The 16,834-nt window shown below is 44.2% G+C and overlaps 1 long non-coding RNA gene across 3 annotated transcripts; it reads right to left on the bottom strand.

The window, feature by feature from the left end:
* Positions 1–9,496: 9,496 nt before the first annotated feature.
* LOC110199356 (uncharacterized) lies at positions 9,497–13,310 on the bottom strand. 3 transcript variants are annotated; one of them, XR_013487068.1, is made up of 6 exons: positions 11,679–13,309; positions 11,193–11,423; positions 10,933–11,037; positions 10,386–10,406; positions 10,156–10,200; positions 9,497–9,969 (listed from the first exon to the last, which is right to left on the bottom strand). It is a non-coding gene; the product is annotated as an uncharacterized LOC110199356 (long non-coding RNA). The 3 variants fall into 3 exon arrangements; XR_013487069.1 differs by having other exon boundaries at positions 10,156–10,406; positions 11,679–12,373; positions 13,081–13,309; XR_013487067.1 differs by having other exon boundaries at positions 10,156–10,406; positions 11,679–13,310.
* Positions 13,311–16,834: the final 3,524 nt, after the last annotated feature.

The raw sequence follows: 16,834 nt of genomic DNA, 5'->3' as shown, positions 1-16,834 counted from the left end.
TTTCATTGAATGACCATTTTTCCCTTGATGTGTTATGCTTAATTTCACTGGGTAAGTGATTCTTGGTGGTATTACTAGCTCCTTTGCCTTCCTAAATACCATGTTCCATGACCTCTGATCTTTTAATGTTTCAGCTGCTAAGTCCTGTGTAATCCTAATTGTGGCTCGTTGATATTTAAATTGTTTCTTTCTGTCCACTCACAGTATTTTTTTCTTAACTTCATAGTTCTAAATTTTGGCTATAATGTTCCTGGGAGTTTTTATTTTGGGATCTCTTTCCCGAGGTGATTGGTGGGTTCTTTTAATACCTATTTTACCCTGTGGTTCCAGGATATCATGGTAGTTTCCCTTGATAATTTCTTGAAAGACGCTGTCCAGGTTCTCCTTTTGATTATGACTTTGAGGTAGTCCAATGATTCTGACATTGCTCTCCTGGATCTATTTTCCAGGTCAATTGTTTTTTCCATAAGATATTTTACATTTTTTCTATTTTTTCATTCTTTCCCATTTGTTTGATTGATGTCTCATAGAGTTATTAGCTTCCACTTGCCTAATTCTAACTTTTTTTCCAATTCTAACTTTTAAAGAGTTGTTTTCTTCAAGTAGCTTTTGTATTTTCTTTTCTATTCAGCCAATTGTACTTTTTAAGGAGTCATTTTCTTCAGTAAATTTTTGTACCTCCTTTTTCCATTTGGATGATTCTAATTTTTAAGCAGTTGTTTTCTTTTTCCAAGCTGTTGACTTTTTTCATAATTCTCTTGAATCACTCTCATTTCTTTTCCAAATTTTTCTTCTACCACTCTTATGTGTTTTTCAAGCTCTTTTTTGAACTCTTCCATGAGTTCTTTCTGGGCTTGAGACCACTTCCCATTTTTCTTTGGGGTTTTGCCCACAGGTGTTTTGACATTGTTGTCCTCTTCTGAGTTTGTGTCTTGATCTTCCTTGTCACCATAATAACTTTCTATGGTCAGATTCTTGTTGGTTTTGCTCATCTTTTTTGGCCTTTTTCCTTTCTTTTCAATTTGAGCTCTGCTTCCAGGGTGGAAGGGGCACTGCCTCAGGTATTTTGTGCCAGGGACTGCATGCCTTGGCTGTTTACCTGGTGCTGCATTGACGTTGCCCTGAGGCCCACAGGGCACCCTCTTGTCTGGTACTGTGTTGAGGGGTGGGGTGGGGTGGGGGTGGCTGGCACTGCTAGAGGCTGTAGGGGTCTAGCAGCTTACCTGGTGTTGAGCCAGGATCCTAGCGCTAGTGTCTAGGGTGTGCAAAGGCCAGTGGAATGTTTTCTTCATTTCTCTGGACTTACACTGAAGCACTGGTAGTCTGGCTGCTGGAGGTTGCCCAGGACTATGCTGAAGCAGGTATTGGTTCTCTGAGCTGGAGTCTGATCATTCCCCTGGCTATTCTGAGGCATGGGGTTGGGGAGGGTGGTGTTGGTATTTGCCTGCTCCACTGTACTAGGGCACAGAATTTCCCACTGGATTCCTGAGATGGGGTTTGCTGGGATACTTCCTGCTGTGGAGTGCATTCCCCTTTTACCCAAGTGAGACAGAACTTTCCTGCTGATCTTCCAAGTTTTGTGGGCTCAAAAATTGTTTCACTCTATCTTTTTACTGGTTCTGCTGTTTCAGGATTTGTTTGGGGACACTATTTTATGGTTAGCTGGAGGTGAATATGGGAGAGTTATAGCTTACTCCACTATCTTGGCTCCTGAAGTGAGCTTTTTTTTTTTTTGGAAGAGAAGAGACATAGACATTTTTGTAGGTAGTAGGGGAGAAGCCAGTAGATAAAGAGAGATTGCAGATAAGTGAGAGAGTGTGAATGATGGAGGAAGCAATGTGCTAAAGAAGACAGGAGAAAATGAGATCATTTGTACAGGTAGAGGAGATGGCATTGAGAAGGAGAAGGGCCACCTCATTATGAGACATTGGTGTGAAGGCATAGATAGTGGCTGATAACATTTAAGAAACTTCAATTGAGGAGGAGAAGAGAAAGCTCTTAGTGAATGGCCTCAATTATTTTCAATGAAATATGAAGCAAGGTTCTCATCTGAGAGAGTTGGGGAAGAGGAACTATGAAAAGTTTGAAAGGGGATGAAAGAGTCTCTGTGGACAATGGGATTGTGAGTCAATTAGGAAACTGCAAAAGAATTGCCTAGCAGTAGTGATGGCCCAGTTAAGATTACTTAACATGAATTTGTAGTGGATCCAGTCAGCATGGTTTCATGACTTTCTCCAGCTTTATTCAGCAGTATGTGAGTGGGAGGGAAGACAGCAAAGACAGGAAGGTATACTATGTGATAATCAAAACATGAACTATTATTATTATGAGTCACGTGACCCTATCTAGTGAAGTGGTTTGGACATTAGATGAACTCTGGGACAGTGCTGACACGTAGAAATGACTGGTTAATTTTAGGACCTGATGAAATATATGGACTCAAGGAGATATTGATATAAGGCACTAAGGTGTTCACTGACCTTTTAATTCAGTTCCAGAGCCCATACCACTGTACATACTGCCTCCATATTCTTTAACTATTAAGTCAAAAATGTTCTGCATTTTAAAATACTTTCTTCCCCACAAGTACCACAGATACCAGTAAGCAGTAATACTTTTGAGTAGAGAAGTATGGAGATTTTGTACAAGCCGGAATACATTCCAAAAACCAGTTACTGTTTCTTTATTTGCTTTGTCTTCTGTTGTCATTTATCTATTTATTATTCTATGTTTCTTTATTCATTTGTTTGTTTATTTGTGCTGCTTACTGATATTAGTAATGTCTGGCTTCCTGTAAGTCCCAAGTGAAATTACATCTTTTACTGAAAGTCTTCCTCAACCCCTCTTAATTTTAATGTCTTCCCTCTGTTCATTAATTCTTAATTATTCTGTACATAGCTTGTTTGTACATATTTGTTTGCTTCCTGTTGTTGTCTCTTTGTGGGCAGAGACTGTCCTTTGCCTCCTTTTGTATTCCCAGCACTTAGCATGGTGCCTAGGTAGGCCATAACAAGCACTTAATAAATGTTCATTGATTCCAAGATGTTGGAGGAAATGATCTTATCTTCTTTGGTTGACTTTTGTGCTCATCCTCCCTCAAGACTCCTTTGAGGTTTCTTTATCAGAAACCTTGAACACAAATTTTGGGGGCAAAGAATCCCTATAAGAGTTTAATTAAGAGCTATGAGGAATTTTTAGCCCTTTCAGGCCATCATGCAAGTTATATGGAATCAGATATTTTGGCCTATCTGGTTTAGATCTTGATACTACAGTAAAGAGTTATGGGTAGGCTAGCCTTTATTATCCTGAAAGGCAAAAGTAAACTGCTCTATTAATGGGAAAATTTGCTACCTCTAGGCAGGATAATATAAAGCACCAGTTCAACTTGTAGCCTTTATTCCCAGAAAGTTCAGATCACAGCCTCATCACTGTGACTCACTACCCATACCTTCATCAATCTACTTTGTACCACCCTCAGTTGATTCTTCTGTATTCTCAAATAATTATAAAATTGTTAGGTATACTCAGCTCAGGTGACAAGTGTGGCTATGGTTTCTGGTTAATGTCTGTCATCAGAACAATGTCTTTGCTGAACAGGTATGGAGGATACTGAATTAATTCTTCAACAATATGTGCAAAGGATAAGATTTGAGCCCAGCCAGAGTCAATGCTCTTTATGCAATGCAACAAGATTCAGGTTGGCCTAAGGGGTTCCTCTTCATAAATGATAATGAAGAACATGGATCAGAGCGTATATTGAAGGATATTTTTAGTGCCATTCCAAGACCCCAGGACAGACATAATTATACCTCATTTTGAGTTTCCTCAATTCCAAAATTGTAACCCAGTGGGCTGGGTTCCAAGAGTAACCAGCAACTTCAGTAAGACAAGACAGTCAATTTTATAGTATAATGATGTTGATTGCACAACAGAAATTATGAACATTAGAAAAGGAGGAGAGGTTTCTCAAGAGTTTAGGTAATGGGGAGGGGTCCCATCCTTGGTAGAACTGTACATGTGATTACCCACAATGCATACAGAAAAACCCATTGGGGGTATTAATATATGATAATGATATTATAATAAGCTTCTCTTCATCATAAGTTCACCTAAAGGACAAGTTTTTGCTATTATTGTGCAGGGGCCTACTTAGGTAAAGTCCCTTCTATTATTTTGGGATCCACCTCCTACTTAGGCATCCTGGTGGTGCTGCTTTCTGATTGGCTGGCTACTGTGCTTCTAAGATCAGATGGATGTGGTTGAGGTTGAGTGCATTGGACACACCTGTTGTTTCTGTGAGGAATATGAGGGATGGGTCTGGAAGTAGAGGTTAGTTAGAGGCAGTGGTTAGGATCCCATCACATGGACATACCTGCTGTTCTAGTTCGGTATGAGTTTGTGGATATGCCTGCTGTTCTAGTGAGGCAATGAGCCATGTATGAGGGAGTTAGGATATTGAGTTGGTGGGGAGGGCAGTGGCTAGGTAGGGGCAATAGGCCTGCTGTTCAATGAGGCATATGACTGAGTGTGTGGTCCTGTGGTGTGGTTAAAGCTAAATTGTGTGGTTAAATCAGAACATGTCTGCTGTTCAATGAGGCCCATAAGGAAGTTAGAATATTGGGGCTGAAGGCAGCTTTATTAGGATTCCATCAATGCCTCTATTTCCTCTCCTCTCACTGTCTTCTAAACCCTCTCTAATCTGTCTCCTATCATTCAAGTGAAACTTTCTCCCAAGATACCACAATGTCTTTCATTGTGAAATCTCATGTCCTCTTACCATTCCTCATCCATCTTCACCTGACTGCATCGTTTGACAGTATTGACCACCTTCTCCTCCTTGATATTATCTCCTCTTTAGGTTTTCATGACACTGCTTTCTCCTAGTTCTCTTATGTATCTGACCACTCCTCCTTGATCACTTTTCTGGGTTCTTCATTCATGTCATGTCCACTAATTGTTGGTATCTCCCAAGGCTCTGTCTTGAACCCATTTCTCTTTTCTCTAAGCACCTGGTGATCTCATCTGTTTCTCTGGGTTCAACAATCATCTCTATACTGATGATTCTCAAATCATTTTATCTAGCCCAGGTCTCTTCACTCATCCTAATGGTCAAATCATGAATGACTTCTTAGACACTTCAAACCAGATGTCCTGCAGGTAATTAACTCATTCTTAGTGACTCCCCACTGATGTTTTTATCCTACATAACTGGTTGCCCAAGTCCCATTTATGATTATGAGATTAGATAGATTATGATTAGAGAAAAAGAATCAAATTGTTATTTTTCCACTGCAAAATCCAATATATAACTACTATACATATATATATATATATACACACACACACATACATTATATATATATATATATATATGTTTAATCACGACTTTTAAGAAGAAGGGGGGAGTGAAGAAGAGTAGGGGGAGCTGTAAGAGGAGGAGGGGAGGAAGAATTAAAGGAAGAGGAAATACAGCAAGAGGATAAGTTAAAGGAGGAAGAGAAGGAGGAGGTGGCACAAGAAAAGGAGGCAGAAAAAATAGAGAAAATAAAAGACTTTATGACCACGAATTTGAGCTTGCCTCATTATCGAATTCCTGGGAAGGGAACTTGTTTCTTAAAGGAAAGAGCCTTTATTTTCCTAAACAGAACTTGGAGGTGGAGGCAGAAGACACAGCCAACCAAAGTGATTCTGATGCCATACTTTCAGAACATATTTGAACTCCATTGGTCCTCTAGAGAGAGATTGGAAAAGAAAACAAACCCAAAATAAGTTCATCTGTGGGGAAGGGGATCAGAAGGGGGCAGGGCAGACAATTTATCCTCTGGTCACTGGGGCCAGCTGAGCTTTGGCTAATGCTGGACTTGACTAACTAGACATGGGGGTAGCAAGATGCTGAAAGACTGAGCAGCTGCTTAGCTTTTTCTGCTGTTAGAGAATTTCAAACACAACTCCATCCTACACACTCCAACGGCTACTGAAATTGACTTGACCACTCCCAGGCAGATTGTCCCCAGGGTGCAAATACAGAAAGACAACCTCCAGACATCCAGTCCTGTTTTTTACAATGATATACACCATAAGTCACCCAACTCACAAAAATCATGAGGCATTAGACTCAAAATAGTCCGGGGGGAGGGGGGAAACTAGTTCAGTCTCCTTACTTTCTTGGATGGAAAAACTGTGGTCAGTTGGATTTCTGAACACTGTGGCAGCCTATTATTATCAGGACAGAGGTATTCATTTATTCATTCATTGGTTTGTTCAGGCAGGCAGGCATGCGAGCAGGCCCCCAAAAGCAGCAGTAACAGAGGTGCCTACAGTTATTCAGGAGTGACTCAGTAACGGGAGAAATTCCAGAAAGGTTAGAAGCCATAATGAGAAGTGGGAAAGGGTGGTTTTCCAGATTACTTTCCTGGGTTCCGAGGTTTTTGTTTTGTTTTGGTTTTGCTGTTCTTCCTATTTTTGCAAAGAATCTCGGTCCTAAAGGTAGCATTGCCTGAATCCCAAGTGAGACTGACTGGGGTCAGAGGTAGGATGAGAGAACCGCCCAGGGCAAGGAGCGAACTGTGGCAGCCTGCCCTACTAGCGAGAATTGGGGATGTTTCTGGAAAGAAGAAACCGAAAGTTGAGCTGGGTCCTTTGATCCAGAGAGCCAAGCCCTGGAAGCAGGAGTAGAAGCGCTGAAGCCGGAAAAGTCGGGAAGCAATGCAGGTCCAATCTGAGCTCCAGTCCCTGAGTTTCTTTGGGTCTCGACTGCTTCTCTGATCTCCCCTGCCCACACGCTCGCTCGCCCGCAGATTTTGAAAGTCATCAGCCCCCCGGCAAATCAAATTCTAAGTCCTGCGGATCACAGGGAAGGCAGGAGGGCTCCTATTGGGAAGGTGGGGCCGAAGGTCTGATTCATTTGGGCTCCACGTCTCTGGTCCGAAAGCAGAGCTGGAGCCTCAAGGCATCAAGTCGGTGGCTGGACTATGCGGGAGGGTGAACACGCTGGGCACTTTCCCAAAACCAGGAGATGTGCACATTGGATGTTGCTGGCAGAAACAAAGAGGGGTTGAGGAAGAGGTTCAGAAGTTGGGTTTGGCTGAGCTAGAGCTTCGAGGCTACAAGTGAAGCCTTTTGTCCTGGCTCCAGCCCAACTGAACTCGGCACGTGTGGAAGAACAATGAGTGTGGGGTGGGCGGGTCGAGAGTGGGCATTAGCTTCTAGGAGAAGAGACTCCCAAGCCAGTTCACTTTTATTCTTCTTGGGAATGTTGGGATCACCCAGAGGGGAAGTAGTTCTAAAAGCAAAGAGAAAACTATCTTTGGGGAGGAATCCTGCATGGGCAGAGGAGAAATCGGTATGCAGTAATTTTGGTCTGCATTTTCTTTTGCAACACGGCTAATATGGAAATGTTTTGCATGATTGTACTTGTATAATCTATATCAGATTGCTTGCCTTCTCAAAGAAGGAGGAGAAGAGAGAGGGAGAGAAATTATTTGGAACTCAAAAAAATTTTAAACGGATGTTAACTTTTTTGTTTACATGTAATTGAGAAAAAATAAAAATTAAGTATAAAAAAATACATAAATAAGTTTCTGGGGTGAGACGGAAGACCTGAGACTCAAATTAACCAAAGGAAAGAGGGAAATCCTAGAATTTCTGGCTTTTTTCATCCTCCATTTTTTTCTTTTTCTTTTGGTTACTCTTTGGTGAGGCATAATATTTTTTCTTTACTTCTTATATTATGTGGGCCAGAATAATTGTCCAATAAGGGTTTGAAAATACTGAAATGTTGGAAGGTCTTTTATAATATCCCTGGGTCTTTGGGTATGGTATGTGATCAGATCAAGGTTTCTGGATTATTTTTCCCTAAAAGGCAACAAAGCTGTCCTTGGTTTAATCTCTTTAAGTAGCTTCTTGTTGACTTGAGGGCACCAAAAGTCCCATCCACATGGAGTTATGGCTTCTCAAAATTGGTGGCTTTCTGGATGCTTTGAGTTACCATGCCCTGACCTAATGACCAGACAAATTTCCACATGGAGATGAGAGGCACCATATCCAAAAAAGTTAAGTGTCACTGTGTCCTTGTATATCCTTGCTGTGTTAGGGCAAAGTAAACCTCCTTTCTTTAAGTGTTCAGTTATTTGTGTGTGCCTCATTTCATCCCAACTTTGACCCTGAACTAACAGATTGCTCTTATTAGGCAAGCCCCTATCAAGAGGAGGGCACAAATATCTTGCAAAGAATAAAGACTCCAGGACAGTGCAGGTGGAATCACTGGAAAGGATGAAAAGACCACAGACAGGTCTTTTGCCCCATTTCTTTCCCCTATTATCTCCTCCTATCATCTCCTCCCTTCCCTCTCACTCAGAGTGGTCCTAGTCAGCTGGGTTCTCGACAAGCTGACCAACCCAATATCAAGTGGCCTAGCATCTGGCTTAGTCACTGATGCCCAGCCTATAACTGATATGGACCAGTTGTAGTTTGATGGGACTTCTCATTCTACTTTCCTCACAGGCCCTGGCCTTACTCATAAAGCTCCCTCTTCATGATTTGTCCACCTTAGTGCCCCTTATACCTACAGAGTTGAGGACTGTGGTGAAGTTACAGAAGCAGGGGAGATTGTGACAATGATTTCCCACAAGGGTAGGTGCCTTCAAAAGAATCTATTGCATCATGTTGGGGGTGGGGGAGAGGTTAAAAATCAGAAGTTTCAGGAAGCGTTGGAACTTTGGCCTGGGAATAGAAACGGAATTTGGACTATTATAGATACAGGGTTTTAGGTTCGTTTTGGCAGGAGTGATTGAAGAGACAGAAGATTTGAACTTCCAGAAAGGAAAAAAGAATAAGCATTTATTAAGTGCCTACTGTGAGCCAAGTGTAAATGATATTTTGATCTCCCTTTTACTTTTGAGGAAACTGAGGCAGATATAGGTTAAGATATTGGCCCAGGGTCACACAGTTAATAAGTGTCTGAGGATGGATTTGAATTAAAATCTGCCTTCAGACATTTATTAGCTGTGTGTCCCTGAGCAAGTCACTTGATCTGTTTGCCTCAGTTTCTTTAACTGTAAAATGGGGGGAAATAATAGCACCTACCTCTCAGGGTTATTGTGAGGATAAAATGAGATGATTTTTAAGCATTTAGCACAGTGCCTGGCTCATAGTGAGCACTATATAAATGCTAGCTCTATTATTATTATTAATTGTTATTATTAGCATTATTATCTTATTAACACCAGGCACAGCACTCTATCCACTACTTATCAGCCTCTTTGTGTATAGTTCCAGTTACAGGAAGAGTATGTAGCCTGGGCTCTGTCTGAAGCCCTGGAACAAGTCAGAATATACCATATCAACAAGTGCCCCTGAGCAGTACAAATCAAAGCCAAACATCTGCACACTCACCGTATGTACAAGGCACTGTTCCTCTCCAGGACTCCTTCCCCTTTTTGCCCCAGTCCCAACCTATAATCACAGGCTCAGCAGAACAAGCACAAGAATTCTTAGAATTCTTCAAGCTTTAATTTATTTTCCCCTTCACATGTCCAAAACATCTCCTGCAGGGTCATCCTGCCCCCCCCACAAATTCCCTACCCAAATGTGAAGCTCAACTGAGATTGTTGTGAAAAATTGAAGTTTCAAGAAAAAAAAATTAATTATGTGTGTTTTTGCAGTAGAAAAAATATCAGGAGTTCAATGCAACATCAAATGTGAAGGAGGGCTCATTTCCAAAGCCCTCTGGCTCTCATAGCTGATTGTCTCTCTACAAAGTGAGATAGATAGAAAGAAAAAAGGCGGGGGTGGGAGGCCATAGATAATGGAGTGAGAACACTAATGATGCCTCCCTGGTGTTTGACCGAGAGAGTGCAGTGATGACCACAGGGGCCAATGCTGCAGAAAAAAGCCAGAGGTCAACAGGAATAAAACAGGAACTAGAGACTTGAATGTCCTTCTTTTCTTTCTCAAGGCAATTCTCTCAAGCTGAAAAAAAGAAAGACAGATTAAGGAGGACCCTCAAAGTCATCTCTGGCCTCAAGCTTCTCATCATTCTGAAAAGCCTGTCTCACCACCCAAACAATCCTCACCCAACCACTCACATATCTATCCTCTTTGCTTGGCCCCCTTTACACTAGCTCCTCTCCAGTTCCAGGATGCCCAGAGTCTCACCTTTGGCTGTGAGATAGACATCTGACCCCTGTGCACTGTCACTGTCTGGGAGCAAAGGATGGAAATAATCAAGTCAGGGACATATTTTACAGAAATAGGGTATGAGAGGAAAAGGGAACACTGACTTACTGGGGTAAACTTCTCTTCTGACTTCTCATTTCTCATGTCCCAAAGATGCCATGGGCTGGCCCCTTCTTTCAACACCCCCCCCATGTCAACCCTTCACTTACCTGTACACCCTCCTTTTCCACCTGGAAAAGAAAAAAAATTCCAGCAGGGAATTCAGAAGAGGAGACCATATTAAGTCTCTCTGGGGCTTTCACTAATTTGTCTTGGAGACACAACAAATTACAACTGTGATTCTACCCTACCATTCCCCACTCCAGTCCAATATCAAGATCCAACAGGAAGAGAGAAAAGAGGCACCACAAATGCGCACTTCACAACCTCAGGTCCTGCATCAATAGGTTTCCAAGTCTGTTCTACAACCCCTAGATGGGGAGACACCCAGTTCCTTTGGCAGAAATCCCCATATTCATTTCTGATCTGTGTCTGAAGCAGTTTACCCACTCAGCAGCCTGTTATACCACTGCAAGACATCCTCCAGAGAATGTTTTCCATTTACAGGTTTGTTCATCTAGAGTATTAGGGTCTATGTAACATTCTATTAGATGGAAAATAGAGAATTTGGGGACAGAAAGACAAGCTGCCAGTTCAGGGGGATGCCAGAATCTTCATGGTGCTTACTGCCTGATGACCCCCTTCCATCTTGCCTACCTGAATTCTTGTTTCTCCAGATCACAACTCCAGCAATGACTGCAATGAGAAGGAGGACAACAGGAATGACCTCCACAACGATCCAGGTGGATGAGGACTGTGGCTCTAAAGTGGAAAAGGAAAATGAAAGGCCCTGATCCCTCTCTGGCCTGAGACTCACTAACCCCTTCCCCTACTCCCCCCCAGTAACTACACATCCCTCTGCACTTTCTGGGAAGTGGGGGATGGCCTTTTCCCCAATTCCTCCTCACTGTCCTTACCCCATTTCAGGGTGAGGGGCTCAGACAGTCCCTCGTGCTGGAGTCGACAGGTATATTTCCTTTCCTGGCCCGCGGTGATTCCCACAGCTGTCCACTTCGGGAAGGTCCCATCTCCTGCTGGCCTGGTCTCAATGAACTATGTGTCCTGGAGCTGTTCCTCCCCATCCCTCAGGCAAGTCAGAGAGATCTCCGCAGGGTAAAAGTCCTGGGCCCGGCACCGCAGGGTCACCTCTGTCGGGGGTAGTGTGACAGGTCACTCGGGCAGAAGGGGAGGTCTGGGAGCAAAGGCCAGAGGCATTTCCAGGGTCTCTTTTTTCCCCCTCCCCTCCAGGGACACAAGGACAGACTGGGCGACGGGGAACAACCCACAATCCGAGTCCTGAAATCCACGGGAACCCTGAGGTCGGGTTGAGGCTGTGGGGGAGGTGGAGAAGGGCTGGTGCGGGGCCTTGAGTACTTGGCACCGTGGGCGAGGCCAGGCGGTACCTGCCCTCTTCAGCATCTCCTTCCTGATCTCCAAGTACTTGTGCAGCCACAGCACGCAAATCTCCTCCAGATAAGCTTTCTTTCTTTCAGCTAAGCTCCTCTGCGGTCCACGTGTAGGTCTCCGTGTCCAGGGCGATGTAGTCGTGCCCGTCATAGGGATATTGTTCAAACCCTCGCTTGAAGGTGAGGTCTTGGAAAACCCCGCAGCCACACATGCCCTGGAAGATGTGGACCCCTGCGCAGCCCCCCAGCCCCAGGGGTCAGTGCAGCCAGACTTTCCTTACCAGTAGCTAATTCCGTGATCCGCCCGTGACCCGGGATGTCCCGCTCCCTGTCCACAGTGGGACACGCAGGTGACTGTGGGACGGGTCCGGACCCGGCCTCTCCTCCCCACTCTGGTCAGTGGACGTGATTTGTGACCCCGGGGCCCCACGTCACGCACTGCCCTCTCTCTGGTTGTAGTAGTGGCGCAGGGTCTGCAGCCCTACTCGGTAATTCTGTGCTGCCACTGTGGACAGTCGCATCTCCCCCTCCCAGTACTCCTGGTCCATCTTGTCCATCCACGGCGCCCGCGGCTCCGCCCCCTGACTCTCACTGTCGCTGTCGAAGCGCACGAACTGCTGATCGTCCACGTAGCCCACGGAGATGAACCTCGGCTCCCCAATCTCGGGCTGGTACACGTCAGTGTCGAAATACTACAGGGAGTGAGAGCCTGAGACGTGTAGACTCGGGCGCGGACTCGGGGCAGTGACCGCATAGCCCCGACCCTGGCGACCCAGTGTCTGCGGCCAAACCCGAGGTCTGTCCTCGGACTCCGCACCCCGGTTGTCTAGCGTTGCCTCCCCACCCACTACATCCCAGTCCACTGCGCCCGGGACCTTAGTAATTCTCACGACAGTAGCGCTTTGAGATCAGCAAAACGCCTTCAGTGACAACCCACGCAGGTCCTAGTGCCCCTTTGTCTAGACTTTGCCCCCCTCTCTCCCCGCCCCCTGGACGCTCTGGTCCGCGTCCTGGTCTCTCGCACTCCTCAGCCTAAACCTGGGTCCACACCTGCACCCAGCCTCATCCCACCCTCTCCGACGCCCCTCTCTGAAGCTGCTCCTAGTTCTGCATCGTCCCTCTTGAATGCCGGGGGCTTCCATACAGCTCGGCTCCTCCTTAACGTCCCCAGCACTGTCACACCTATTCTCTCTCCTGGCACCTCTGCCTCAACGCCCCATATCCTCACACCCACCGACCAATCCACTCACACACAGCCAACCTAAAGAACCTACACTAAGACCCCGCCCCCTCACCGCCCAACCCCACCCCTCGCCAAAGCCCAGCTAAAGTATGGCAGGTTCCCCAAGTCACACACGCGCTTAGTTGCTTCTTCCTTTCACCACTACCTTGAATTCACCTAAGATTAAGGAGCTGGTTCCCTGGAAATTTACGCTGGATGGTGTTGGAAGAACTTTCTGTAGCAAAACCCCATGCTTTGTCCAGTCTCCAGGCAGCCAATTTAATACTATTCTCTACTTAGCTGCCCAGGTCTCTGTCGGGACCAGACACTTCAGCAAAAAGAGAAAGTGCATATAACGCTTCATGGTCAACAGGCAGATGGAGCACAAGACGACGGAAATCAATTTACACTGGGTTTATAAAGAAACCAATCCTTAACTTCTAGTTGGCCTCAAAGAGTCTCTGCTACCCAATAGACAATGTAAAACAAAAAACGTCATTGGTGAATGGGCAGAATAAAGGTTAGGTGACAAAACTGAAACTGACACACAGGAAATCCCCAGCTTTACAGATTTTTCATCTTTCTGTGTTATTCACAGAGCAGCCTCTAATTGCAGACAGTGCCTGAGTCTCCCTCCCTCCCATCATCACTCCAGGAACACACAGCTCTTGTGCTTCCAGCTTGCATCAGATAAAAGTAAGATCCCAGCCCTCAACCCTCCTCCGCTGGTCTTCCAACCTCCAGCCCTTCTCAGTGTAACCTTTCCTCTCCTTAGAAGTTAGGAAGAAAATTTCCCCACGCAAAATTGAGGGCATCTGAGGACAGAAGAAAGCTGCAGACTGATTTGTGGAGGGGTGTGTTGCCACATAACACTAGCTGTGTGACTCTGGCAAGTCAAGATTGAAAATTCTTTGATAGATGCAATGGAGAAATTTTACATGAAGTGCAGAGCACTGCCATAAAATGAAATATAAAACAGAAACATATGTTTATCTATAATCATATGAATTAGACATAAACGAGGTTTTAGACATCATTTATACCAATCCTTATATGGGAAGGAAACTGACTCTCAGTAAGGTCACAGTAAATAAGAATGCCAGGATTGGAACCCAAAACATTGGGTTTCAAATGTTATGTTCCTCTGCACCAATCTGCCAGTAGCACAGAGCATGTCATGCCTTGAATCCAAGCAAAAGAATAATCCTCTCCAGATGGCAGGATTCTCCAATTCCTCCCATTCCTATATGACATCACACAAATCATATCAACACTACAGAGCCTCTGAAGGGAAATATATGGCAATATCAAAGAAATTGGTCTATCAATACAATGAAAAAGAAAGTGGAGAAAACCCCAATATCACCTAGACTCTTTATGACGTGTACCTTCATGGGTAGTTTGTTCGTTCAAGCTGTCTGTTAATCTCTTGGATAAGAACACCAAATGAACAATGAGCTGGATCCAGAATTGAATAGGAGGAGAAGAGTAGACTGTATTTCATTCGAGAAATTGTGTGGTGCTTGAAGTAATGACAAACTGTTCATCTAATTAATATCTATTTCCATTGATGACATGCATGACTAAGAGTCATAGAACACCAAAATCTAGTGGGAGGAAAGAACCGAATTATAATTAAAGCAACAGAAAAAGGCATAATTAGGCATAAACAGCTTGCAGTAGGTTACCAACAACTTGCCCAGGAGAAGTGGCATGAAATCCATTATTAGGTATATATACAGACCAGAAAGGGCATGGTCAGCGATTTAGGGTGAGTGAGAATCAACAAATTGGTGAATATTAGCAAGATATTAAGAGAACCAGAGGGAGGCCTATGACAGATTTATGGAAAGACAGCCAAGCATCAAGGAAGGAAAAGTCCTTTTTAGCCACTAATACACTATTAGTGACCTGTTTTACATGAGCCTTGGGTTCCTCACCTGTTAAAGTAAGAAGGCTGCATTAAATCATGTCTCTCCTTTACTTCAAGAAATCTCTTATCACTGGAATAGGGGTACTAGTTTAGTAAGTGATGATTTGCCTGCTTCTATCTCAAATCTAGAAGGTGCCTACCCATTCCCTAATTTCAGTCAAAGAATCTGATGGGGTGTGGTATACAGACATGAAGATAGATTGCCCCTTCTGACAAGTTGGGTGGGGAGCAAGAAGGAGTGTTTTCATGGAAAGAGATCACCAAAGTTTGTCATTTTTACCTTCACAACACTTCTGCTGCATCTCTCCACTCACACAAATGTCCCCCTGGTGGGTCTCCCTGCCTCAAGTCTTTCCTCACTCCAGCCCATCATCCACTCAGCTGCCAAAGCCATCTTCCTAAAATAAAGGTCTGACCATAACATACACCCAGTCCCCCATTCAATAAACTCCAGGGTCTCCCTGTCACCTACAGAATCAAATACAAAATCTTATTTGGTCTTTAAAGCTCTTTGCAACCCAGCTGCTTCCAATCTTTCCAGTCTTCTTGCACTTTACTTCCCTCCATTTACTTTTGGATGGAGAGACCTTTGGCTGTTCTTTCCATGGTACTACATCTTGCAACTCTCTTTTTCACTGGCTATCCCCAATGTCTGGAATGTGCTGCCTCCTCCCTTCTGTTCTCTGCCTTCCCTGGCTTCCTTCCAGATACAGTTCAAATTCTATTTTCTACTAGAGACCTTCCTGGTACCCCACCCACCCATTGCCTATGCCTTCCTTTTGAGATCACCTTCCATTTGCCCTGTATATGTCTTCTATGCACACAGTTGATTACAAGCTGTCCCTTCCATTAGACTGTGAGCTCCTTGAGGGCAGGGAATGTTTTTGCCTTTCTTTGTATCCCCACCTCTTAACACAGTGCCTGGCACACAGTAGGTGCTTGATAATTACTTGTTGCCTGACTGGATTTACAGTTCAAGGATGTAGGTTAGAAATCAAGTTCTGATTCCTATTACTTGTGTGACCTTGGGTAAGTCATTGAAAACTTCTTTGCTTTGGTTATTTCATCTGTAAAATGAGGGAGTTGAACCAGAAGATCTCTAAGGCCCCTTCCACCTCCAAATCTTATAGCCCTGTAAGTTGTTATATGCACAGTGAGAGGCAGCGAGTGCTTAAGGTGGCACCTGGCAGGGGGGGAAGGTGAGGAGGTAGTTGGAAGTTACTCAGACTGCTATATCTACTAGAGCCACAAGGTGGCACTCTAGGCTTGAGCTAATGGCTCATATAATTATGACTATAGACGACCTATCACAGACCTGGACAACATACTGCCTGCAGGTCACTTGCAGCCTGCCAAAGGATTTCAGGTGGCTGTCACCTGACCCGTGGCAACCAACCATCCTCAGTTTGTCTCTAGTCTAACCTATCTGCAGCCCAAAAAAGTTTACAAGTTGTACAGGTCTGACCTATCAGTGTCAGCACTGAGAGAACATCCTTGGTTCTCTCAGTCCTTTGATATCTACTCCTAGTTTCTTTAACTCCCTAGTTGTTTCCAGTGTGAGTGTCTCCAAATTTTAATATTTTCTTCATACTTTGTAACTTTGTAGCTCATTGCCCTCATCTCACTTGGTTCCCAGATCTATTTTTTCTCCTTATTGTGACCCCAAAGAATTACTCATTAAGAGATTCAATACATTTTTTACTACTATAAAAAGGAAAAGACTACTAGCATCTAATCAGACTTCCACATGGACAGCAACCCCTCAGGTTAAAATATACATTTCTTCTTCTACATACACCCAACTCTTCTGCACTTGGTTTTTTTATACACGCAGAGGAAGACTTTTGGGGGAGAGGGCATTCTTTTAGCCAAGGTCAAGTCCTTCAGGTCAAATCTCAAAATCTCCTGGGGAAATGGGCAATCATCTCACTGATATCATCTTCTTCTCCCTAGCTGTCAGTCAATCAGACCTTTGTGCCAGGCACTGACCTAAGCACT

This window comes from Phascolarctos cinereus, unplaced genomic scaffold (genome assembly GCF_003287225.1).
Source record: "Phascolarctos cinereus isolate Bilbo 61053 unplaced genomic scaffold, phaCin_HiC Scaffold_5;HRSCAF=322, whole genome shotgun sequence".
Lineage (NCBI taxonomy): Eukaryota > Metazoa > Chordata > Mammalia > Diprotodontia > Phascolarctidae > Phascolarctos > Phascolarctos cinereus.
This window is presented reverse-complemented; position numbering and strand designations above follow the sequence as displayed.